The following is a 7129-nucleotide window of genomic DNA, read 5'->3' on the forward strand; positions in this document are numbered from 1 at the left end:
TGAATCCTGTTTTCTTTCTGATTATTAATAACCTCTTCTATCAAGGATATATTCAGTATGTGTTGAAACAGTAGAAGACATGGCTCCCTTCCTGTTGTTTTCTATTTTCACATACACATATGACAATTCACTCGGAAGTTTCTCAGAACCAGCAGAAGTAGTGAATGGTTTTAAAACAAGCCAGTACTTTGAGTGCTTTAATGTTCAGTTGTGGTAAAAAGCATGATTAAAGATTATCCATTTACTTTGCATGACAATGGCAGTACTCTCAGATGAGATGTGGCATTTGGGGGAACAGTAACTCCTAGCCAACAGGACATGACTGAGTTTAGAAATCACTTAACCCACACTATCTATAGCCTTATTATATAAGCACTTCCTGAAATAGCATTGAAGAATATAGTTGTAGCTTACTGTTAAAAAATCTGTTACTTTTCTTATCACCCAGATGCAGATCTGATCCTGCACCGCTGAAGTCAGTGGAAGTAGGATGAAGCTAAATAAATGGCTGTTAGTCTTGAGAACTTTTTGTACATGCAGAAATGTGCTCATGCTGCATCCCTCTAGGTTAGGAGATAGAGTGCCCTCTGGGGCTCATGAGACTTTTTTAGGACCAAGTTAGGGAAGAAGCTTTAATCTGATTTGTCACTTTGAAAAGTCTTCTTTCCCTCCTGAGTAAATCAGCAGTTTATGGTGACAACTTTCCCAATTTACTACCTAAGTGAGAGCCTCTGAGTCTGTGGTATTGGTGCTTCTTTTGGAACTATTTCTGATACAACTGGTGGATTCTTGCTTCTTGAGCATTTCTTAACCAAAGGCCAACCGGTATGTAACTCCCTGGTAAGTGTTTGGTTTTATTGTTTAATCTGACAGGATTTTTACAGCAATAAAGTTGTTGTGTTTCTTTATTGGCCTCGTCTTGATGAAGTTTGCTTTTTTTGACCTCCCTGGAAAGGTACACTGAATTTACCTATGGATGGGATGTACCCAAGCTGAATTCTAGCTGGTCTGCAATTTGCATCCACTTCTGAATTTACCATATCAAAGTAGGGAGGGAGGTGGAAAGAAGAAACTAAGCAAGTTTAGCCCCACCCCCCCCTTCCCCAGGAGAGAGTGAAGAAATTGTTTAAGAATATGATACAAACAGGGATCTTGGAAATAATACTGGTGCCCAGTATTAGTTTATGTTTTGTTCTGTACTGTATAAATCTCATTTTGCTCCATCTAATCTAAAAAATGCACTTGCATAATGACTTTTTGTTAAATAATAGGCACCTTGTTGAACTGTTTAAACTTTGGCTGACTTGTGTGTTTTTTCAAATCCTTATTTCCTAATACCTTTAAAGGCAATGGAGTTTGCCAATGTATCTGTTTAATTATTTCAACTACTTTTATTTGGGAAGTTTTCTTTTTAATCCTGTTTCCCCCTTCTTTTCCTCTTCTTTCCTTCTTTCCCTCTGTCCTCTCTCTTGCAGGACACAGGACACAGGACACAGGCATTGAGAATTAGGCAGTTGTCCAAATCTATTTCAAAACAAAATTTAAATCAAAACTTCTTGCAACTACAGGGCAAGGGTCCCATGTACTTTCTCCAGGCCAACAGGAAAACTTGCAGTGATGTTGCAGACCCACCTCTTTCCTCTCCCAATAAATAAATGCATAATGTAATGCTATAAAAATGCTATTTTGCAAGAGAAGTCAAGGTTACCTTGTCCCACATAGGACCAGTTGAAAGAACTCTGGCTCCGAAAAAAGATGGAAGGTAGGCATATCTTACCCAAGCTGTTTGTTTTTTTTTTTCCTGATTAATAGCAAAGACTTAGCAAAGCATATCTAGATTTCACAGTATTAACAAGCAGCTGTATTATTACTGTAATAATATCACTTCATATCAGAGGCAATGTGGAACCTGAAATAACATTCAGAGATGGGAGAAATCATGGCATTTTGCAGATAGTAGCTATACAAAGCTTTTGTAAGCTCTCGTTCCATGTTCACACCTTCCATCAGTTTTCTGTACTGAACTCACAGTAAGCCTATAGTGATGTAGGAAGGTGGATACTTCAAACAAAACTTGAAGTAGATATAGAAGTTAACACAGCCAAGCTGCATCTGTAGCTGAAAACATTCTGGTACTTTGATTTTTCCCTAATGTTTCTATGGTGGTTATCCTTGTATGTTTTTTAGGTGCTTTTGAATCACTTTGCTGTACTGCTGGCTGTGAAAGTGAGAGAACAGCTTCTGCAGATGAAAGGCCAACAATGATAGCACTGGAATGTGACCTCGGACATTTATCAGAATGACATTGTCTGTCAGACGATATGGCATTCTTATTTTTCCGACCACTCTTGGCATGGAATCAGGTCAGTTCAGGATGGGGGCATATATTACCATGCTATGCATTTACCCATAAATGGCATACGAAGACTCTTAAGTATGTAGTTAGCTTAGTTAATATGAAATAGGTTTAATTTCAAAACCCTCTCTTGTATTTAGGTATTTAACATGTTCCTCTATCGCTTCCAACCTGTATTAAAAGTCTGCTTGAAAGAAACCAGTGGGATTAGAGAAGGACTGGTAATTATCGTGGAAAAAAAAAAAAAAGGATAATTTTCATGCTGTGGATGATGGGTATTCTTCTGTGCTTAACAGACCAAGGTTTCATAAACTCTGATTATTCCGTCTTCCCTCAGTTTTGTGAAGTATCTAAAACAATAACAGAAAAAAAGCTGTTACATAGAAGATGACAGATTTTGAGTAAATGATATTCCTTGGGTGTAATCTCCATAGCTTCCTTCTCCTTACCTGCCATTGAAAATAAGCAAGTGCTTGTTCAATATATTGTAAGGCTGAAAGCTGGGACTATACATCAATTGCTATTTCCTTAAGCCACAACATCCATGGCTGCAAAACAGGATGAGGTTCAAAAGTCCTCAAAATAAAAACCTGTGCTTTGTAATGCAAATTCTATTATTGCTATGGTACTACTTCTAAGGTGCTATAGATCTGAGGTTTATTTGTCGATTGTGTCCCTCAGGAGAGCCCAAAGGGTCAGAAATATTTTGGGGTTTTGTTGGTGCATACAGATAAGGACAAAGCACACAGGTGGGGCTGTCTTTAAGCTAAAGGGTTGAAATGCCAAAAATTTTGGTCTTTTTACATCTGGATAAAAGGAAATACTTCTACTGCTCTTCTGTTACTGTGGAGTGTGGAAGAAATTCTGTGTTTGCTTCCATGATGAATCATGCAGATGGCAGTTATGCACGTGTTCTAGGATGAAATTCCATCCTTGTTTTTTGATAATTCTTCTGCTCTTGAAAGGAGAATTGAAATTGCTTGTTCTCTGTCTTCCAGTTCCATCTCTAATTTTTTTTGCAGATGAATATGCTGGATTATGTTTATAAATGAATACTTAAACAGCATTCATTTTTGTGCATAGAAAATTTAACAAGATCTCTGATATTCTAAAGCTGAAAAAATAGCAGTGAATTAGTAAATAAGTTGAAAATTACAATTTTAGCCAGTTATGTCTTCGTGTTTCCAAGATGATAGTTTCTTATGCAAGCTAAAAAGATCGAGCATTTCTTCATAACAATGCCCACTCCATACCAAAAAAGAGCAGCAGAAGGGTTATCCATGTTACAAATCTCAGTTGTAAATCTGTTTGTTTGCTATTAAAATATAATGTTATGGTAATTACAGAAATAATAGAAAGCATCTATGCACTTCCAATGACAAACATATTCCTGATCTAGAAAAATAGAATCAGTTTAAACACTATTATGAGTAGTCAGGTTTTGAACATGCTCATAATTTTCTCGCTCGTTTTGAATCCTCTGTTAGGGAAGTGTTTGGACTGATTGGCTGAGTCATTTTCTGGAGATTAAGTGCTATGTCTGAACAGGAAACATACTGCAAAAGGCTTAAGGGGTTTTATAAATAGAAAAAGTTCTGAGGGAAAATCATTACTCAGAAAGCAATACATTGATACATGAGTGCATAGATTTCTGTTGTACAAGACAAGTATTTTTAACGGAAAAATCTATTTATAAAAAAAAAAACCAAACCAAACTTTAATTACTTAGTAGTATTTCTTTACATCTTTATCTTACTCAGATGAATGTGTAGGGACAGTAATCACTGTCAAAACAAAGTGCCTCGATAGCTGTCCTTCTTTCACATGGCCTATGCTGTTGATTCTAAGAGCACATTACTTTAAACTTGTCCTTGTTAAACTGATAAAATCCTTTTATCAGTTTACTGTGCACTGCCGATGTGCTTTCTTCACATAATGTGAATAATGTCATACATTATCGTGATAATATCATACGTGCACAAGGAGCAAGGAATGGGACACAAACTAGGAATTCCTGTGTTAATAGTGTTTCTGCTACTGTCAAATTATTGTTAAATTAGTGAGTCACCTTAGACAAGTTTTTCTATCATTTCCCTAGGTTTTCCTAGAACTGTGATTTGTCTTCACTTTGTTCTGGAAAGGTTGGATAACAGGTACTCCTCCACTTCAGAATGGTATTTTATGACATGCTGATTATGAAGCATAAGAAGTTACTGCACGGTTCCCTTGAAGTCAATAACTATCCACACAACTAGAAAGGGTATCTTTTTTTGACCCTCTCCACTTAGCAGCCATCTTAGGATCCATATCTGGTCATATTGCAGTGTAACTTACTAGCAAACTGACCTTTTGTAAAGAGCAGTTCTGTCATGGTTTAAAGAGGAGCTATGTTGTTAACACAGGGAAAAAAATATTGTGGACAAGGAATGGAATTAAAATCAAACTTACCTAATTTATAGCTGCATCCAAAGCTAACCAAAGCCAGTGGGAGTCTTTCCACTGGCTTCATTAAACTTTGCACATTTGCCCAAAGAAGTACTAGTAATACAGCCCAGCCAGGCCCTGGGAGATGCTCCAACCTCTTGTTCCCGGCTGACCTTCTTTTGCTGCCGTACAGAGCTGCTAGGGTGGTAATAATGCTACATATAGTACTGAGGGCAGGCTAAACTAAAACCTGAAATGAAAAAAATATTGTAGGAAAACACTCACTGAAAAGGAAAAGCTAAATGTAAACAGTAAATTATAGCAGTATTATGGGTTCCTTTGCCTTTAGGCAAGCGCCTACACATTTATAAATAATGACATGCAGACATTAGTTTAGTTTAAGATGCTTATTGATGCTTTGTAGACTAAAGTTTTAAGCAAAACAGAAGGCAAGAGCGGGCAAGTTTCCAAAATCTGGATATATTCTGAAATAAAAAAGTATATTTAAGCTTTCTCTCCATGTGTGCACAGTGAAATATATGTGTGGCTAAAAATTCTACTACTGTACATTAAAAAAAAATCCTACTCTAGCACTGCCTGGAATAAATGATAGGAGAAGTGGCAGGGCTCATGAAGAAAACCAGCCATGTAATTCAATTAAAGACGGAAGTCTGCTTGAAATGTAGAACTTTTTAATAAGGAAGTTTCATGTGTAAAGCTTCACAGTAAACCATAAACCATTCTCTGAAACAGCCTGTTAGATAGGGATTGTACTTTATTGAAATGTAATATGAATTATCCATGTATATTTAAACTTCTGTTTACTGCCTGACAACAGATATTTGTCTGTGTGGGTGAAAGTGAAAGGTGAGGGAGTGATCTGTAGCTCACCAGGAAGTACTGCACTACAGTAAATAAACCTTTTGAATCTTGTGAAGTTATTTCAAATTGACTTTTTTTTTAAATACTGAAAATACCTTGTAGTCATTAGCTTATACATTGTGATGACAGATGCATATCTTGAAAGAGCAGCATAACTGCTGCTCATTTAGAAACTGCAAAGGTGCAACATAGTTAAAAGAAACACTTCATATGCAGAAAGAAGTGCCTTCAAATCAGAAAGAATGAATGGCAAAAGACAGCTTTTGAGTTGTGCTGAGTTCCACAGGTCAGTCTCGTCTATGAATTTTAAATAACCTTTGAAGGGCACTTGAAAGAAATGCCAGTTCTGTGAACACCATGGAGCAATTGTACAACAAGCTGATGGACTAAGTTTCTGCTCAACAGGATTTTCCCTGGGAATGTGGCAGTTGTTAGATGTCTTCATTTCAGCTGTTGTGAAAATGTACTTGTGCCCAGGCTTTGTTTTCTCCTCAAGTGCTGCTGTTACCATTCCAGAAAGTTCAAAGTGGTTTTGCATTCTGTGTGTTCAGGCTCCTCCTTCACCAGCTGAAATCTGATATTTCAGACTCTGGGGTATACACAAGCAGGAAGGGTGAAGGGATGCCAACTGCCCTGTTGACAAATTAGCAGATGCACAGGACTTTATTTTCAATTAAAGAATACCTTTTTTTTTACGCTAGCACTGAGACTGGAAAGGTATTGGCAGAAGGTGCAACTCAGAAAAGGTCTCTCTTTAAGTTATTCTTTTTTTTTAAAAAAAAAAACAAACTTGCTAACATGTTTAAATGCTAAATTATGGAGTTCATAAAAATACTTTACAGGTTGTCAAGAACAGTACTGTTTCTGCTGTGATCCACTGGGATTCCATGAGCTAAGAAAACACAACAGAAAGGAGGCTGTTCAACAAGCATTAGCATTACCCTCTGAGCCAATGACAATTCATGCGGTGGCACCTCTCTGTCAAGTCCTATGACAATAGCAGAGTGGTGGTAGGAAACAGTGGTGCCGCAGAGACTGCCACCTCAGAGGGAGGCAGCAGTAGGAACACAATTATCTACAACATCTTTGACATCTTCAAAGTTTATGGCAGGGAGAATGACCACAGCCTTATTCCCCATGTGGTCTCAACATGGTAAATGCTTGCTGTGAAACTTCTTTTGCTCTGCCAGGTGGGCTACGGCACTTGCCTTCCATCTCATAAGCAGTGTTGAAGAGGATTGTGTCCTCCTGAGACACTGAATTTGACAGATGGGTTTTGGTAGTGGTGATGTCTGCACATGGCCTGCGTCTGTATGGCAGTGCTGAGCTCCTCTGGGAGTGGAGGGATTATGTAAGGGCTCTTCCCTATACATTTATGGAAAACTGACAGTGCTGGAAGGGTGCCAATTTAACTGGGAAAACTGAAGTTGACTAAGCTTCAACAACTTAATTATCACATAGGGTGAA

At 37.7% G+C, this 7129-nt stretch overlaps 1 long non-coding RNA gene across 1 annotated transcript; it reads left to right on the top strand.

The window, feature by feature from the left end:
- The first annotated feature begins 1519 nt into the window (after positions 1-1519).
- Positions 1520-6423, top strand: LOC134164429 (uncharacterized). Its single transcript, XR_009965134.1, has 3 exons — positions 1520-1762; positions 2188-2363; positions 4455-6423. It is a non-coding gene; the product is annotated as an uncharacterized LOC134164429 (long non-coding RNA).
- Positions 6424-7129: the final 706 nt, after the last annotated feature.

Source organism: Pezoporus occidentalis, unplaced genomic scaffold, assembly GCF_034315485.1.
Source record: "Pezoporus occidentalis ecotype Australia unplaced genomic scaffold, CSIRO_AGI_Poc_V1 ctg22, whole genome shotgun sequence".
NCBI classification, from domain to species: Eukaryota; Metazoa; Chordata; class Aves; order Psittaciformes; family Psittacidae; genus Pezoporus; species Pezoporus occidentalis.